This window comes from Neofelis nebulosa, chromosome 14, assembly GCF_028018385.1.
Source record: "Neofelis nebulosa isolate mNeoNeb1 chromosome 14, mNeoNeb1.pri, whole genome shotgun sequence".
NCBI classification, from domain to species: domain Eukaryota; kingdom Metazoa; phylum Chordata; class Mammalia; order Carnivora; family Felidae; genus Neofelis; species Neofelis nebulosa.
In genome coordinates, this window is record NC_080795.1 from 22166501 (window position 1) to 22187089 (window position 20589).

Below are 20589 nucleotides of genomic sequence, written 5' to 3' on the forward strand. Positions count from 1 at the left end.
AGGGTAGAAGACCAAAGTCCAGGTAATTAACACTCAATGTCAGTGCTACTGAGTTTCCCAGTGTTTTCCCAATTTTCTAGGGAGAGCTATATAACTACAAGATCTGAGAGAGCATATGGCTGTGCTTATTATTATTATTATTGTGTAATTGATATACAGTATTATATTTGTTTCAGTGTACAACATAGTGATTGGATGTTTGTATACATTGATGAATAATCACCACAATAAGTCTAGTTACCATCTGTTGCTATATGCAGTTAATAAATATTATTGACTATATTCTCCACGTTTTACATTGTATCTCATGACTTACAACTGGAAATTTGTACCTATGTCTTTGAAGAATATCTGAAAGAATTGAGGTATTGATGAGTAGGACTTAATTTCATTAGGCTCAATATAGCATTGCAAGAAAAGCTGAACATGACATTATAATCAGTTATTAATCAGTCACTAGCAGTAACAATTTTTAAATTAGAAGGTAATCACTAAGATGTCTTTTGTAACTTTACAGGTTTCAATACTCAGATTCATTCATTGTTACCACTTAAGAATGCCTTGTTCCTAAGTTTGGCAGAAAAAGATTTGTAATCACCTTTCTTACTTTGTGGTAGTATGCATTATTTTGTTTTTATTGTTTTGTTTGTAGTTTTATAAATAAGTTTACTGTTTAGTTCATTCATAAAACGATACGTAGAAAGTACACTTGATCTTAGCCAAAAGGCCGAGAAGCGATGATACATAGAAAGTAAATCCCCAGGGGTGCCTGGGTGGCTCAGTCGGTTGAGCGTCTGACTTCAGCTCAGGTCATGAACTCGCGGTTTGTGAGTCCGAGCCCTGCATTGGGCTCTGTGCTGACAGCTCAGAGCCTGGAGCCTGCTTCAGATTGTATCTCCCCCTCTCTCTTGCCCCTCCCCTGCTCTCTCTCTCAAAATAAATAAACATTAAAAAAATTAAAAAATACATTTAAAAAAAAGAAAGTAAATCCCTGATACTTAAAAAATAAATTAATCCCATATGGAATAAATAAAAAATAATCAACTTCAATATAAGAGATTTCTCTATCAAATATGTCCCAAAGGAATTAATTTTATTAGTAGCTTGCACTTCTAAAAGAATTCTTTTCAGAGACAACAACATACTTTGTAAGGCATTTTTTTTTTGGAGACAGGCAAATGCCTATGGTTTTACCACAACCCAAAGGTGAAAACCAAACCAAATCAAAATGTGTCCTTTTAAGCATAGTGTAAGAAAAAGAAGTATTTCTACTGAGTTATACAGTGAATCTCCTCTCCAGTGCTTTCATTTGTTACATGAACAATGTTCATAGTTAATGAGTTGTGTAAAAATTGGGGTGAAAGGAGTGGAAAATCAAAGAGGGAATAGGTTTATCCCTATGTGAATTTTATTTTTATTTTTTAGGTTTGTTTATTTGTTTTTAATTCCAGTATAATTAACATACAGTGTTACATTAGTTTCAGGTGTACAATATAGTGGTGATTCAGCAATTCTGTACATTACTCTTTGCTCATCATGATAAGTGTGCTTTTAATCCCCTTTCCCTATTTCACCCATTACCACCACCCCCCCACCCCGCCCCTCTGGTAACCACAAGTATGCTCTCTATAGTTGAGAGTCTATTTTTTGGTTTCTCTTTTTCTGTTTGTTTCTTAGATTTCACATATGAGTAAAATCATATGACATTTGTCTTTCTCTGACTGACCTATTTCACCTAGCATTATGCTCTGCAGATTCATCCATGTTGTTGTAAATGGCACGATTTCATTCTGTATTATGGCTGAGTAATATTGTGTGTGCGTGTGTGTGTCTATACCACATCTTCAGTGTCCATTCGCCTATTGAATGATATTTGGGCTGCTTTCCTAATTCAGCTATTATAAATAATTCTGCAGTAGCTATAGGGATGCATATATCTTTGAATTAGTGTTTTCATATGCTGTGGGTAAATACCCAGTAGTGGAATTACTGGATCTTATGGTAATTCTCTTTTTAATTTTTGAAGAAACCTCCATAATGTTTTCTACAGTGGCTGCCCAAGTTTGCATTCCCACCCATACTGTACAAGGGTTTCTTTTTCTCTGCATCCTCATCAACACTTATTGTTTCTTGTGTTTTTTATCTTAGCCATTCTGAAAGGTGCGAGGTGATATCTCATTTTAGTTTTAATTTGCATTTCCATGATGATGAGTGATGTTGAGTGTCTTTGTGTGTCTGTTGACCATCTGTATGTCTTCTTTGGAGAAATGTTTGTTCATGTCTTCTGCCCATTTTTTAATTGGCTTATTTTCTGTGTGTTGAGTTGTATAAGTTCTTTATATATTTTGGACAATAATCCTTGATCATGTATTCCATTTGCAAATATCTTCTCCCATTCAGTAGGCCATCTTTTAGTTTTGTGGATTGTTTGCTTTGCTGTGAAAAGGTTTTTTTACTTTGATGTAGTCCTAATAGTTTATTTTCACTTTTGTTTCCCTTGCCTCAGGAGTCATATGTAGAAAAATGTTGCTATGACCAATGTCAGAGAAATTACTGCCTGTGTTCTTTTCTAACATTTTTATGGTTTCAGGCCTCACACTTAGATATTTAATCAATTTTGAGTTTATTTTTATGTATGGTGTAAGAAAGTCATCCAGTTTCACTCTTTTGCATGTAGCTGTCCAGATTTCCCAACACCATTTGAGAGACAATTTTTTTTCCTATTGCATATTCTTGCCTCTTTTGTTGAAGATTAATTGACCATATACTCGTGGATTTACTTCTGAGCTCTCTGTTCTATTCTGTTGATCTATGTGTCTACTTTGTGCCAGTACCATATATTGTTTTGAATTACTGCAGGTTTGTAGTATATCTTGAAATCTGGGGCTGTGAGATCTCCAGTTTTGTTCTTCTTTTTCAAGATTTCTATGGCTATTTGGGGTTTTCTGTGGTTCCATACAAATTTTAGGATTGTTTGTTCTAATTCTGTGAAAAATGCTGTGGGTTTTTGATAGAGATTGCATTAACTCTGTAGATTGCCTTGGGTAGTATGGACATTTTAACAATATTTTTTCTTCCAATCCCTGTGTATGGGATATCTTTCCATTTCTTGGTGTCACCTTCAATTTCTTCCATCAGCATTTAATGGTTTTCAGAATACAGGTCTTTTACCTCTTTGGTTAAGTTTGTTCATAGGTATTTTATTATTTTTGGTACAATTATAAATATGATTATTTTCTTAATTTTTCTTTCTGCTACTTCATTATTAGCATATAGAAATGCAAAGAATTTTTGTATATTGACTTTGTACCCTGAGATTTTACTGAATCCATTTATTCTAATAATTTTCTGGTGGAATTCAGGATTTTCTGTGTATAATATCATGTAATCTGCAAATGGTGAAAATTTTACTTCTTCTTTATCAACTTGGGTGCCTTTTATTTCCGTATGTTGTCTAATTACTATGGCTAGGACTTCCAGTACAATGCTGAATAAAAGTAGTGAGAGTAAGGGGCATCTGGGTGGCTCAGTTGGTTAGGCGACCAACTTCAGCTCAGTTCATGATCTCAGGGTTCATGATTTCAAGCTCTGCGTCAGGCTCTGTGCCGACAGCTCAGAGCCTGGAGCCTGTTCTGGATTCTGTGTCTCCCTCTCTCTCTCCACCTCCCCTGCTCACACTCTGTGTCTCTCTGTCTCTCAATAATAAATAAACGTTAAAAAAATTTTTTTTTAAGTAGTAAGAGTGGACATCCTTGTCTTGTTCCTGATCTTAGGGGAAAAGCTCTGTTTTTCACCATTGAGTGTATTAGCTCTGGGTTTTTGATATATGGCCTTTATTATGGTGAGGTACATTCCCCCTACACCTACTTTGTTAAGGGTTTTTATTATGAATGGATGTTGTACTTTATCAAATGCTATTTCTGCATCTATTGAAATGATAAAATGTTTTTTTTTTATTGTTGATGTATTGTATCACATGGATTGATTTGTGAATATTGAACCACCCTTAAATCCCAGGAATAATTTCCACTTGATTGTGGTGAATGATTTTTTAATGTGTTGTTGGATTCAGTTTGCTAATATTCTGCTGAGGATTTTTCGTTTATATTCATCAGACATATATTGGCCTATAGTTCTTTCTTTTGGTAGTGTCTTTCTCTGGTTTTGATATCAAGGTAATGCTGGTCTCAGAATAAATTTGGAAGCTTTTCTTCCTCTTCTATTTTATGGAATGTTTGAAAAAAATAGGTATTAACTCTTCTTTAAACATTTGATAGAATTTACCTTTGGAGCTATCTTGTCCTGGACTTTTGTTTGTTGGGAATCTTTTGATTATTGATTCAATTTCATTGCTGGTAATTGGTCTGTTCAAATTCTCTATTTCTTCCTGTTTCAGTATTGGGAGATTGTATGTTTCTAAAATTTATCCATATATTTTAGGTTGTCCAATTTATAAGCATGTACTGTTACATGATATTTCCTTATAATCCTTTGTATTTCTGTGGTATTGGTTATTTCTCTTTTGTTTCTGATTGCATTTATTTGAGGCCTCTCTCTCTCTCTTTTTTTGATGACTGTGGTTAAAGGTTTATCAATTCTGTTGATCTTTTCAAAGAACCAGCTCATCATTTTATTGATCTGTTCTTTTGTTTGTTTGTTTGTTTTAGTTTCTATTTTGTTTATTTCTGCTTTAATCTTCATTATTTCCTTCCTTCTGCTGGTTTGGGGTTTTTTTGTTCTTAGTTTTCTAGCTCCTTTAGTTGCAAGTTTAGGTTATTTGAGATTTTTCTTGCTTCTTGAGGTAGGCCTGTATAAACTGCCCTCCTAGAACAGCTTTTACTGCATCCCAAAGACCGTGGACCATTATGTTTTCATTTTCATTTGTCTCCATGTATTTTTTTAATTTTTTCTTTGATTTCAGGATTGACCCATTCATTGTTTGTTAGCATGTTATTTCACCTCCATGTATTTGTGGTATTTCCAGATTTTTTCTTGTGGTTGGTTGATTTCTAGTTTCATAGCCTTATGATTGGAAAAGATATGTGGTATGACATTGATCTTTTTGAATTTGTCGAGACTTTTTTGGTAGCCTAATATGTGATCTATTCTGAAGAATGTTCCCATGTGCACTTGAGAAGAATGTGTATTCTGTTTCAGGATGGAATGTTCTGAACATATCTATCAGATCCATCTTGTCCACTGTGTCATTCAAAGCCACTGTTTTCGTATTGGTTTGCTGTTTGGATGATCAGTAGAGGTAGTGAAGTGTTAAAGTCCCCTGTTATTATGATTTACTATCAATTACTTCCTTTGTCTTTATTGTTAGCTGCTTTATGTATTTATGCTTCCATGTTAAGTGCATAAATATTCACAATTGTTATATCTTCTTGTTGGATTTTTTTATGATTATATAGTGACCTTTATCTGTTTCTGCAGTCTTTCTTTTAAAGTCTATTTTGTCCAGTGTAAGTTGGTATCCTGGCTTTATTTTTACTTACATTTGCATGATGAATGCTTTTCCATCCCTTCACTTTCAATCTACATGTGTCTTTAAGTCTGACGTCCATCTCTTGTAGGCAGCATAAAGATGGTTCTTGCTTTTTTATCCATTCTGTCACCCTGTGTTCTTTTGATTGGAGCATTCAGTTCATTTACATTGAAAGTAATTATTGATAGGTATGTACTTACTACTATTTTGTTACTTGTTTTATGGTTGTTTTTGTAGTTCTTCTCTGTTCCTTCTGCTCTATTCTCTCACTATTTATTGACGTTTTTTAGTGACCTATATATGGATTCCTTTCTCTTTATTTTTTTGCACATCTGTTATTAGTTTTTGATTGTGGTTACCTTTAGGTTCATATATAACATCTTATGAATATAGCATTCTATATTAAGTTGGTGGTTACTTACATTTGAACCCATTCTTTACTCCTTTCCCCCTCATGTTTTATGGTATATGATATCATACTTCCTTTTATTTTGTGAATCTCTTGACTGATTTTAATATATCTACTTATTTTTACTGCTTTTGTGCTTCCTACTTTTCTTATTCCTACTTATGGTCCTTACTTTCTACTCAGAGTACCTTTTAACATTTCTTATAGAGTTAATTTAGTGGTCATGAATTCCTTTAGCTATTGTTTATCTGGGAAACTCTTTATCTCTCATTTTATTTTATTTTATTTATTTATTTATTTATTTATTTTTAATGTTTATTTATTTTTGAGACAGAGAGAGACAGAGCATTAACGGGGGAGGGTCAGAGAGAGAGGGAGGCACAGAATCTGAAACCGGCTCCAGGCTCTGAGCTGTCAGCACAGAGCCTGACGCGGGGCTCGAACCCACGGACCGCGAGATCATGACCTGAGCCAAAGTCGGACGCTTAACCGACTGAGCCACCCAGGTGCCCCTTATTTTATTTTTTTAAATAATTTTTTTAATTTTTTTTTGATATGAAATTTATTGTCAAATTGGTTTCCATACAACACCCAGTGCTCATCCCAACAGGTGCCCTCCTCAATAACCATCACCCACCCACCCCTCCCTCCCACCCCCCATAAATCCTCAGTTTGTTCTCAGTTTTTAGGAGTCTCTTATGTTTTGTCTCCCTCCCTCTCTAACCATTTTTTTTTCCTTCCCCTCCCCCATGGGTTTCTGTTAAGTTTCTCAGGATCCTCATAGGAGTGAAAACATATGGAATCTGTCCTTCTCTGTATGACTTATTTCACTTAGCATAACACTCCCCAGTTCCATCCATGTTGCTACAAAGGCCACATTTCATTCTTTCTCATTGCCACGTAGTACTCCATTGTGTATATAAACCACAATTTCTTTATCCATTCATCAGTTGATGGACATTTAGGCTCTTTCCATATTTTGGCTATTGTTGAGAGTGCTGCTATAAACATTGGGGTACAAGTGCCCCTATGCATCAGTACTCCTGTATCCCTTGGGTAAATTCCTAGCAGTGCTATTGCTGGGTCATAGGATAGATCTATTTTTAAATTTTTTGTGGAACCTCCACACTGTTTTCCAGAGCGGCTGCACCAGTTTGCATTCCCACCAACAGTGCAAGAGGGTTCCCATTTCTCCACATCCTCTCCAGCATGTATAGTCTCCTGTTTTGTGCATTTTAGCCACTCTCACTGGCGTGAAGTGATATCTGAGTGTGGTTTTGATTTGTATTTCCCTGATGAGGAGCGATGTTGAGCATCTTTTCATGTGCCTGTTGGCCATCTGGATGTCTTCTTTAGAGAAGTGTCTATTCATGTTTTCTGCCCATTTCTTCACTGGATTATTTGTTTTTCAGGTGTGGAGTTTGGTGAGCTCTTTACAGATTTTGGATACTGGCCCTTTTCCAATATGTCATTTGCAAATATCTTTTCCCATTCTGTTGGTTGCCTTTTAGTTTTGTTGATTGTTTCCTTTGCAATGCAGAAGCTTTTTATCTTCATGGGGTCCCAATAGTTCTTTTTTGCTTTTAATTCCCTTGCCTTTGGGGATGTGTCAAGTAAGAAATTGCTGCAGCTGAGGTCAGAGAGGTTTTTTTCCTGCTTTCTCCTCTAGGGTTTTGATGGTTTCCTGTCTCACATTCAGGTCCTTTATCCATTTTGAGTTTATTTTTGTGAATGGTGTAAGAAAGTGGTCTAGTTTCATCCTTCTGCATGTTGCTGTCCAGTTCTCCCAGCACCATTTGTTAAAGAGACTGTCTTTTTTCCCATAGGATATTATTTCCTGCTTTGTCAAAGGTTAGTTGGCTATACTTTTGTGGGTCTAGTTCTGGGGTTTCTATTCTATTCCATTGGTCTATGTGTCTGTTTTTGTGCCAATACCATGCTGTCTTGATGATGACAGCTTTGTAGTAGAGGCTAAAGTCTGGGATTGTGATGCCTCCCGCTTTGGTCTTTTTCTTCAAAATTACTTTGGCTATTTGGGGTCTTTTGTTGTTCCATATGAAATTTAGGATTGCTTGCTCTAGCTCAGAGAATGTTGGTGCCATTTTGATTGGGATTGCATTGAATGTGTAGATAGCTTTGGGTAGTATTGACATTTTAACAATATTTATTTTTCCAACCCATGAGCACGGAATGTTTTTCCATTTCTTTATATCTTCTTCAATTTCCTTCATAAGCTTTCTATAGTTTTCAGCATACAGATCTTTTACATCTTTGGTTACGTTTATTCCTAGGTATTTTATGATTCTTAGTGCAGTTGTGAATGGGATCCGTTTCTTTTTTTGTCTTTCTGTTGCTTCATTATTAGTGTATAAGAATGCAACTGATTTCTGTACATTGATTTTGTATCCTGCGACTTTGCTGAATTCATGTATCAGTGCTAGCAGATTTTTGGTGGAGTATATCGGGTTTTCCATGTATAATATCATGTCATCTGCATAAAGTGAACGCTTGACTTCTTCTTTGCCAATTTTGATGCCTTTGATTTCCTTTTGTTGTCTGATTGCTGATGCTAGCACTTCCAACACTATGTTAAACAAGACCAGTGAGAGTGGACATCCCTGCCATGTTCCTGTTCTCAGGGAGAAAGCTCTCAGTTTTTCCCCTGAGGGGAAATTATCCCCTGAGGATTATATTAGCTGTGGGCTTTTGATAAATGGCTTTTATGATGTTTAAGTATGTTCCTTCTGTCCCGACTTTCTCAAGGGTTTTTATTAAGAAAGGATGCTGAATTTTGTCAAATGCTTTTTCTGCATCGATTGACAGGATCGTATGGTTCTTTTCTTTTATTAATGTGATATATCACATTGATTGATTTGCGAATGTTGAACCAGCCCTGCAGCCCAGGAATGAATCCCACTTGATCATGGTGAATCATTCTTTTTATATGCTGTTGAATTCAATTTGCTAGTATCTTATTGAGAACTTTTGCATCCATATTCATCAGGGATATTGGCCTGTAGTTCTCTTTTTTTACTGGGTCTCTGTCTGGTTTAGGAATCAAAGTAATTCTGGCTTCATAGAAGGAGTCTGGAAGTTTTCCTTCCCTTTCTATTTTTTGGAACAGCTTGAGAAGGATAGGTATTATCTCTGCTTTAAATGTCTGGTAGAATTCCCCTGGGAAGCCATCTGGTCCTGGACTCTTATTTGTTGGGAGATTTTTGATAACTGATTCAACTGATTCAACTGATTCTTTGCTGGTTATGGGTCTGTTCAAGCTTTCTATTTCTTCCTGTTTGAGTTTTGGCAGTGTGTGAGTGTTTAGGAATTTGTCCATTTCTTCCAGGTTGTCCAGTTTGTTGGCATATAATTTTTCATAGTATTCCCTGATAATTGCTAGTATCTCTGAGGGATTGGTTGTAATAATTCCATTTTCATTCATGATTTTATCTATTTGGGTCATCTCCCTTTTCTTTTTGAAAAGCCTGGCTAGAGGTTTATCAATTTTGTTTATTTTTTCAAAAAACCAACTCTTGGTTTCGTTGATCTTCTCTACAGTTTTTTTAGATTCTATATTGCTTATTTCTGCTCTGATCTTTATTATTTCTCCTCTTTTGCTGAGTTTGGGTTGTCATTGCTGTTATGCTTCTATTTCCGTTAGGTGTGCTGTTAGATTTTGTATTTGGGATTTTTCTTGTTTCTTGAGATAGGCCTGGATTGCAATGTATTTTCCTCTCAGGACTGCCTTCGCTGCATCCCAAAGCGTTTGGATTGTTGTATTTTCATTTTCATATGTTTCCATATATTTTTTAATTTCTTCTCTAATTGCCTGGTTGACCCATTCACTCTTTAGTAGGGTGTTCTTTAACCTCCTGTTTGGAGGTTTTCCAGACTTTTTCTTGAGGTTGATTTCAAGCTTCATCACATTGTGGTCTGAAAGTATGCATGGTATAGTCTCAATTCTTCTATACTTATGAAGGGCTGTTTTGTGACCCAGTATGTGATCTATCTTGGAGAAGGTTCTATGTGCACTCAAGAAGAAAGTATATTCTGTTGCTTTGGGATGCAGAGTTCTAAATATATCTGTCAAGTCCTTCTGATCCAATGTATCATTCAGGGCCCTTGTTTCTTTATTGACCGTGTGTCTAGATGATCTATCCAATGTTGTAAGTGGAGTATTAAAGTCCCCTGCAGTTACCACATTGTTATCAATAAGGTTGTTTATGTTTGTGATCAATTGTTTTATATATTTGGGGGCTCCTGTATCGGCACATAGATATTTATAATTGTTCGCTCTTCCTGGTGGATACACCTTGTAATTATTATATAATGGCCTTATTCATCTCTTGTTACAGCCTTTAATTTAAAGTCTATTTTGTCTAATATAAGTATGGCTAGTCCAGCTTTCTTTTGACTTCCATTAGCATGATAGATAATTCTCCATCCCCTCACTTTCAATCTGAAGGTGTCCTCAGGTCTAAAATGAGTCTTTTGTAGACAGCAAATAGATGGGTCTTGTTTTTTTTTTTATCCATTCTGATACCCTATGTTTTTTGGTGGGAGCATTTAGTCCATTTACATTCAGTGTTATTATAGAAAGATATGGGTTTAGAGTCATTGTGATGTCTGTAGGTTTCATGCTTGTAGTGATGTCTCTGGTACTTTGTTTCACAGGATCCCTCTTAGGATCTCTCGTAGGGTTGGTTTAGTGGTGATGAATTCCTTCAGTTTTTGTTTGATTGGGAAGACCTTTATCTCTCCTTCTATTGTAAATGACAGACTTGCTGGATAAAGGATTCTCAGCTGCATTTTTTTTCTGTTCATCACATTGAAGATTTCCTGCCTTTCCTTTTTGGCCTGCCAAGTTTCAGTAGACAGATCTGTCACGAGTTTTATTGGTCTCCCTTTATATGTTAGAGCATGTTTATCCCTAGCTGCTTTCAGAATTCTCTCTTTATCCTTGTATTTTGCCAGTTTCACTATGATATGTCATGCAGAAGATCTATTCAAGTTATGTGTGAAGGGAGTTCTCTGTGCCTCTTGGATTTCAATGCCTTTTTCCTTCTCCAGATCAAGGAAGTTCTCAGCTATGATTTCTTCAAGTACACCTTCAGCACCTTTCCCTCTCTCTTCCTCCTCTGGAATCCCAATTATACGCATATTATTTCATTTAATTATGTCACTTAGTTCTCTAAGTCTCTCCTTACACTCCTGGATTTTTTTATCTCTCTTTTTCTCAGCTTCTTTTTCCATAATTTTATCTTCTAATTCACCTATTCTCTCCTCTGCCCCTTCAATCTGAGCTGTGGTCGCCTCCATTTTATTTTGCAGCTCATTTATAGCATTTTTTAGCTCCTCCTGACTGTTTCTTAGTCCCTTGATCTCTGTAGTAATAGATTCTCTGCTGTCCTCTATACTTTTTTCAAGCCCAGCGATTAATTTTATGACTAGTATTTTAAATTCATTTTCTGCTATATTGCTTTTAAATAGTTTTTGATCAGTTCATTGGCTGTCGTTACTTCCTGGAGTTTCTTTTGAGGAGAATTCTTCTGTTTTGTCATTTTGGATAATTCCTGGAGTGGGGCAGAACTGCAGGGCTCTTCCTCTGTGCTGTCTGGAGTAACTTGCATTGGTGGGCAGGGCCGCAGTCAGACCTGATGTCTGCCCCCAGCCCACTGCTGGGGCCACAGTCAGACTGGTGTGTACCTTATCTTCCCCTCTCCCAGGGGCTGGACTCACTGTGAAGTGGTGTGGCCCCTGTCTGGGCTACTTGCACACTGTCAGGCTTGTGGTGCTGCTTCAATGGGATCTGGTGAATTAGCCAGGGTGGATCCAAAAGAGCAAGCTCAGCTGGCTTTGCCTTCGGTGGTCTGCTTTGGAAGGAGCCCTGTGGCACCGGGAGGTAGGCAGACCTGTCAGCAGGATGGATCTGCAGAAGCGCAGCATTGGGTGTTTGTGCGGTGCAAGCAAGTTCGTGAGGGGAACTGGTTCCCTTTGGGATTTTGGCTGGGGGATGGGCAAGGGACATGGTGCTTCCCAGCACTTTTGTTCCCTGCCAAGCTGAACTCTGTCTTCCAGGGCTCAACAACTCTCCCTCCTGTTGTCCTTTAGCCCTCCCGCTCTCTGAGCAGAGCTGTTGATTTATAACATTCCAGATGTTAAGTCCCGCTGGTTGTCAGAACATACTCCGTCCGGCCCCTCCGCTTTGTACAAGCCAGACTCGGGGGCTCTGCCTTGCTGGGTGGGCTGGCTGCCCCTCCACTGCCCTGGCTCCCTCCCCTCTCTCATTTTATTTTGAATGATAGCCTTACTAGATAGAGTATTCTTGGCTGCATGGTTTTTTCTTTTAGTACTTTGAATATATCATGCCACTCCCTTCAGGCCTGCAAAGTTTCTGCTGAAAAAATCAGCTGATAGCCTTGTGGGGTTTCCTTTCTATGTAACTGTCTTCTCTTCCTTTGCTGCTTTAGAAATTCTCTTTATCACTACTTTTTACCATTTTAATGACCATATGTCATGGTGTGGATCTTCTTGAGTTGATTTTATTGAGGCCTGTCTATGACTTCTGGATCTGGATTGCTGGTTCCTTCCCCAGATTCAGGAAGTTTTCAGCTATTATTTCTTCAAATAAATTTTTTGCCTTCTTTTCTCTCTCTTCTCCTTTTTTTTCCCTCTCTTCTCCTTATGGGATGCCTATAATGTAAGTGTTGGTGTGGCTGAGTTCCCTAAGTCTATTTTCATATTTTATTATTATTTTTCTCTCTCCTTGATTACTTTCCATTACTCTGTCCTCCAGGTCACTGACCCATTTTATGCTTCTTCTAGTTTACTATTTATTCCATCTAGTGTATTTTTATTCTTTTTAATGTTTATTTATTTGAGAGAGAGAGCATGAGCAGGGGAGGGGAAGAGAGAGAGAAACAGAGAGAGAGAGAGAGAATATCTGAAGCAGGGTCCATGCTGTCAGCACAGAACCTGTCATGGGCTCAATCCCATGACATGAGATCATGACCTGAACCAAAATCAAGAATCAGATGCTTAACCAACTGAATCACCCAGATGCCCTGATCATATTATTTTTTAATGTCACTTATTTATTTTGAGAGAGAGAGAGAGAGTGCAAGCAGAGGAAGGGGAAGACAAAGAGGGAGAGAGAGAGGATACCAAGCAGGCTCCACACTATCAGTGCAGAGCCCAACGTGAGGCTCATTCCCACAGACCATGAGATCATGACCCGAGCCAGAATCAGGAATTGAACGCTCAACCAACTGAACCACCCAGGTACCCCAGTCATATTTTTTTAATAAATAAATTTATTCCTTTTTTTTTTTAGCATCCTGGTAACTGACTAGGCAGACCACCACTGGAAAGGGAAAGAATTACCCAAGTGTTTTTCTTCTTCAGTTATAAAAAGATTACTTAAAGTGATTATTGAATAAACAACTACAGAAGCAACTTGAAAAATTACAAATTTCATATATAGATGGAAAACTAAAATCTTACAAAAAGTTCATATTGTATCTTATAATCTCCAAAATACAGATCAGATTAAATCTTAATATATGGACTTAGTCAACACACAAGAGAATACTCAGCAATAAATTTGGGAAAAACAAGCTATATTCATTCATTCATGCATGCATGCATGCATTCATTCATCCATCTCTTCATCTTGTTGACATTTGTTGAGTGCCTCTCTTATGCCTGGCATCATTCTACCAACTGGGTTTACACTCATGCAAGAGACAGGCATGTTCCCTCCTCTCACTGAATTCACATTCTACCATAACCATATTGCCAATAGGGAGAGTGAGATGGTCTGAATACCCACACAAAGTCTATTGGATGTCTATCCCAAATTTGTTATGGTGTTTCTTATATATCTGACTTTAATTAGAAGAATAGTTATAAGAAGCATATTGAAGCTGATAATGATATACTTTCATACAATCTGGATTCTGTAATTTAGCATATGTAAAATAATTTTTAGAACTAAAATTTCTTAATATTAATGTTATCTACAACATGACTCTATATGTATGTCCTGCCTCATATATATTAAAAGAACTCTAATTATTCCCAGTTCCTATGGTTAAAGGAAATTGATTCTCTGGATCAGTAGTTCTAAACCAGGGGTGACTTTTCCCTATTCCCTGCCTGTCCACATTCCCCCAGCTCTCCAACCTAGGGACATTTGGCAATGTTCGGCAGGTTATTTGGTTGTCACTAGTGGGATCTGGTGGATAGAAGCCAGGGACATTACTAAATCCTACAATGTACAGTGTAGCACACACCCCCATAAAAAAAAAAAAAAAAAGAAACCAAAAAAAAATCCCTGCCCAAATTGTCAATAGTACTGAGGTAGAGAAACCCTGCTCTCACTAATGAGAGAAATGATTTCCTTCTTCACATATTTTTCCTTTCTCCACCCCTCACTTTTATAAGTTTAACTCCACTGGTTTAACCGACTATTCATTTATTTACATTTCTCCAAAATTCACTGTTAAGACATTGTGGAGGATCCAAAGACATAAAATAGGATATCTGGCTTCTAATTTGTATCTGACTGTAAGAACCCAACTTACATTTAACTGGAGGATTATTTGGCTTTTGGAAAAGGATGGGTGACCAATTAAAACATTCCTTTAGATGATGATACCAGGAGCTCTTTTGTGCATTCTGCTTATCATTCCAGTTCTCTCCATCTCCAGTTGAATACCATTTAGCATGGTAGAAGTCTCGTTCTGAATTCTCTGGAAGATAAAAATGCAGTTCTATTGTTCAAATTGCATTAAAGGCAGAACCATGTGGGGGTGAGAAGGACAGGAAAATACGACCCTTTGTAATCATAATGTGGGGGTAATGTTTGGCTTAATAATAGGTTACAAAATAGATTTCTTAATCTAAAACGATAAAATCTCTTGAATAAGGGCAAGCTGATACCTCAGATCATGTACAAATAAGGCAATATTTAATTGCATTGTAATCCTGGAATACATCAGACAACTAACCCTTTCTTGTCTGCTGTTAGTCACATTTACATCTTGACACTACAAGGATCCTCCTCATTTGCACCCAAAATGACAATGAGTCGAACCAAGAAGAGAAAATAACATCAGAATTATGTAATAAATCCCTATCTGAACAAATTTGGGTGTTCTTTGACTGCATTTGGGTGAGAAAATATAGAGACACAGGAAAGGTAAGTATGAACAAAGAAAAGTTAGTGGTTTTCAACATCAATGACTATGACACATACACTCTGTGTGTGTGTGTGTGTGTGTGTGTGTGTGTGTGTGTGTGTGTACTTATACACATATATTCTGTATTATCCAGAAACATCCATATAATAGAGAGGTACCCTGCCTGTCTCTTCTGTAAAGAGCTGATTAAGTGGTTCACAATAGTGCATCGTGCTATTTGCTCTTATCCTCAATTTTCCTGATGATTCACCTAGAATATGGCTCTCTCTCTAGAAACAGCTAAAATTAACAGAACAATTTAGAAAACCCACTGAGCTAAAGTTGCACAGTGCAGACTAAAAGAATGGAGGTAGATGGGTGACTCAGGGGATTCTTAATGGAATTTTAAACCTTTCATCTTCAGACTCCCTCAATTTATGGATGAGGCAGTATTCTCTTGGATACTTCCAAAGTGCTTTTTTGGACAACTCATTACTTCAAATTAGGGGAGGCAGATAGCAGGTGTGGTGTTTCAGGAGACATTCAGGATTAGAGGCCAAATTTCCCACTCTGAATTGCTGGTGTTTAGAAACTTGGTTTACAGGGAGCCGCATCAGGGGTTCAAGGGCTGGTACAGTATTTGGTCTCCTGGGAGGCCTCTTCCAGTGCTGATAAGCTCCTCACTTGAATCAACACCAAGTTCTGAAAGAGGTTCTAAGAATCCACTGGTCTGAGGATATAATGATGCAGTGATTCCTCCCAGACCAGCTTGCATTCCCAGGGGGATATAGGGGGCTAGAATACTCCCAACAGTCACACACGATGATCTCCCAGGCTGGGAACCAACCCAGGGCAGGGCTCATTTTCCGTGAGTTCCCTACCTCCAAAGACCTCTCAGTTTCAGATCATAACATTGGAGTGGTCACAATATCTGGAATAGTTGGAACATTTAGAAATCTGAGACAGCAGTACTGGGTACTTTTCCTAAAGTAGATAATCATAATTTGTGCAAAGCTTTCCCAAGAGGCTGGTCACCCCACTGTTCCCTAGTATCTCAGAGCAAAGTGGATGGTGGTGGGGCATTTAATGAAAGATATTCACTATTTACTCTTGTTATTATGGGGATAGATTCTCCCTTTAATTCATGACCATAAACCTGAAGTGGGCCTACCAGCCAAAATGAGACCAAGAAAGAAGAGGTTCTAGGGAGGTCTATGAGAAGCTATTGGCCCTGTGTAGGGTCTACCGCCAATACCTGGTGGCAAGTCTGGGGTCTGTATTGGATAGCAGGGCCAACAGTCAGGAAGAAGCTAGATGCATTGTAGAGGGGAGCAAAAGCAAACTATTAATCTATCACCACATCTCATAGCAACAAGTTTCTGAAGGGAGTAACCACTGTCTACCTGTTTTGGTGAACTCTAACCTGGAAGCAAACAAGGAAGAGAATTCTAGGAAAGGAAGCCAGGAGGCTTTAACTGAGTTAACAATAGCACAGTCCAGCAAGCAGTGATAGTCAAGTTAGATAAAAACTGAAAATTGATCATTGGATCCATCAATGGGGACTATGGCAAGAACAAATTTGATGGCCTGATGGGAACAAGAATTTCTTGGTATAGATTTATGAGAGGTCAGATGGAAAAGGTAAATATTTTGAGAAGTTTTATTGCAGAGAGAAGCAAAAAAAAATGTGGTAGTAGCTGGGTGATAAAGAGGGGCCAAGGGAAGGTTTAAAATATAAAATATTAATTTTTTGAGCATAGTTGACACGCAATGTTACAATAGTTTCAGGTGTACAATATAGTGATTTGACAAGTCTATACATTATGCTGTGCTCCCCACCAGTGTACTACCATCTGTCACCATACAGCACTATTATATTACTATTGTCTATATTCCCTATGCCGTGTCTTTCATCCCCATGACTTAGTCATTTAGTAACAAGAGCCTGTATCTCCCACTCCCCTTCCTCCTCTCTGGCCACCATTAGTTTGTCCTCAGTATTTATGGGTCTATTTCTGCTTTGTTGTTGTTGTTGTTCATTTTTTAGAGCCCACATATAAGTGAAATCATATGGTATTTATCTTTCTTTGGCTACTTACTCCACTTAGGATAATGTCCTCTAGAGCCATCCATGTTGTCACAAATGGCAAGATCTCATTCTATTTATGGCTGAATAATACTGCATTATGTATATAAATAAATATATATATATACATAAATATAAAATATTTATAAATATAAGTATATACTATGTAAATAAATATGTAAGTATTTATTCATTTATTTTTACCATTTAGAATTTTTATTGATTCATTTATTTATTTATTTTGAGAGGGAGAGAATGCATGTGTGCACATGGGAGCAGGGGAGGGTCAGAGAGAGGAAGAGAGAGAATCCCAAGCAGGCTGCACACTGTGAGCACAGAGCCTGATGGGGGGGGTTCAATCTCAGGAACCATGAGATCATGACCTGAGTTGAGATTAAGAGACACTTAACTGACTGAGACACCCAAGCACCCCTGATTTACTACTCCTTTATACTTTTTTTTTGATAAACACTTCAGTTGCTTCCATATCCTGGTTATTATAAATAATGTTGCAATAAATATAGGGATGCACATATCTTTCTGAATTAGTGTTTTTGCTTTCCTTGGATAAATACTCAGTAGTGGAATTACCGGATCATGTAGTATCCTGTTTTTAATATTTTGACGAACTTCCATACTGTTTTCCACAGTGGCGGCACCAATTTACATTCCCACCACCAGTGCATGAGGGTTCCATTTTCTTTACACAAGGGAAATTGGTTTCTTGTTGTTTTCTTTTATGTTGGAAGAATAACAATGTGTTCGTATATTAATGGGAATGATCCAGTGGAGAAGGTGCACTTGATGTTGAAGAGTGAGGGTGAATCGCTGGAGCAACATGTTTGGATTGAAAAGGAGAGAAAGCACACTACAGACACTGGCTTTAGAAGCATGGAATCTTGGCACTGCTTGCCACCTCCACTGCCACCAGCCTGGTCCAAGCTGCCGTCTCTTAACTGGATGATTGCATTAACTCCTAACTAGTCTCCCTGCTCCTGCTCTTTATCCATCTATAAACTGTTTTCAACACAGTATTCAGAGTGATCCTTTTAAAAGTATGTCAGATCGGGTCACCCCAGTGCTCTAAACCCTGCAATAGACCTCACTTCACTAGGAGAAAAGTCAAAGTCCTTGCAATGGTGCACAAGGTACCTACTGATCTGGTTCTTCATTAGGTCTATAATGTTCTCTCTCTTTCTCTCTCTCTCTCTCTCTCTGTCTCTCCGTCTCTTTTCTCGCTCTCTCGCTCTCTTTCCCCGCTCTCTTGCTCTCTTTCCCCTTCTCTCCTTTCTCCTCTCTAAACCTCTTGATTTTTCTTGGAACTCCTGGAACCTCCCTGCCACAGGGCCTTTCCTTTATCTTTTGCCTCTGCCTAGGACATGTTTGTCCCTTATTTGACTCCCTCTCTTGCTTCAAGTTTTTGTTCATATCTCAAATTCTCAATGCGGCCTACCCTGACTGCTTAGCTAAAATTGTAACCTCAGCCTCATCCTCTTGTACCCTTCATAGTGCTCTACTTTTTCTTTTTTCCATAAATATTTACTACCTTCTAAAGACAATATAATTGACTACTTTCTTATGTTTATAGTGTGTTGCCTTTCTACTCGAGATAGAATGTGATCTCCAAGAGAGACATATCCATGAGTGTATCTCAAGCTCCTTAGAACCATGCCTGGAACATAGTAGACAGTTAATAAATATTTGTAGGATGAATTAATATATTTAGCTATCAGAGAATCTCCAGTAAGCTTTCTGAAGATTTATGAATGCAAAGTCAAAAACTGTCCCTTTGTGCCAGGTAAATCTATTACTCTCCGTAAATCTTATCAGTATGTGTCTGCTAAGCTGCAGCAAATTAGTTTGAAAGCTAAAGGATGTGTATGATATTTGTATCTAACTCTTTTGCATTCAGTGCAAAGCATATCCAGCAAATATTTATAATCACCTTCACATATGCTTAGCACTTACCGATTTGTAATTTCATTTCATGAAATCTCCCAACAACCTTGTGGGGTAGACATTATCATCTTCATTTAATTGGTAAAGAAAATGAAATTAAGAAGAGTTAAATGGCTTGCTCAAATTCTTACAAAATTAGTACATGGGGGATGCAGCTCTCAAGTACAGACTTTCTTATATACCATTGGTGATGCTTCCTAGCTTAGCTACATTACATGGAGAAGTAGCTCATGTAGCACCTAAATGCTAATTGCATATTGAAGGAATTGTCAAATTTAATGTTGGTAGTTTGAGAGCCTTTCTATTGAATTTTAACTAAATATCTATCCACCCATCTATGCATCTTTCTATCCATCCATCTATATATATTTATACACACACACACACACACACACACACACATTTATTGAGTATTTGTGCCAGGCATGATGCTAAGTGCTATGCAAATGTTATCTCATTTTTATCCTGTGCAAACACTATCATCAAGATATTCCATTTTGTAGATGGGAAAACTGAGGCATAGAGAGGCTAAATAACTTGTTCCAGGTTGACAGCACAATAAGCCACAGTGTAAACCTGAAAAGTCTGACTGCACAATGTTCCTAATCATCACAACATACATTTTCCTTCCTCAGTTATTTGATGATAGGTTTGATTATCTTAATCAGATAGTATTTAGAGGGAAATAATATCTCAACTACTTTGCTTTATCCCTGAAGAAAGATGTGTGCTTCTTAAAGTGCCTTTGACCAGTGTTCTTCTATGAGGCTAGTTGTTGATCAGGTCCACCGTGCTGGGTAGAGCTGACACCCGATCCTGACTACAGTGAGGTCAGTAAAGCCACCCTTCTGGAGCTCCTGTTTTCTTTTGGAACCCTACATCTGCTGTAAATGTTCAGTCTTTGAACACCTGCCTCAATGACTCCCCAGACTGGTCATTGTCAACCTAGTTCCTGGAGGCTGAGCCCAGCATACCAACAATATATGTTAAAAGGCGAATGTTTTCATAAAAACACCATTTTAAACCATGATTAACATTTCTTCGTTAGTTAAAACATTTTCTGCTCTTTGCCGTTCTCATACCTATTGACATTTTAATCTGAGCAGTTTGGAATGGGTGAGTATGAAGAGACCAAGTTAAAATATCAAATTCGGATTGCAAGTATGTACATGTAAAGAGACGAGCGTCTAGAAAAGGAATCCATGTGTCCATAAACTCACTTTTAACTACACTCCAGAAACCTCTTCATATTCTAAACCTGGCCAGAATTTCATAGTTCAAGATCTAAGCTTCTCTGGCCCCTGGAAGAACCAGAAAATACTTTTTACTTCTTCTCTCTGCTGGTCTGTTTTTACCACTGGGGGAAATACAGAACAGAGGAAAACAATATTCTTATTTTTAAGAGATCAAAATAATACAGGTAACAGTGTCTCTGGGGCTTTTATATCAAGTTATGATACAGACATTC

General features: G+C 37.6%; 1 pseudogene; it reads right to left on the bottom strand.

Moving 5' to 3' along the window:
- Positions 1 to 636: 636 nt before the first annotated feature.
- Positions 637 to 739, bottom strand: LOC131495178 (U2 spliceosomal RNA; annotated as a pseudogene).
- Positions 740 to 20589: the final 19850 nt, after the last annotated feature.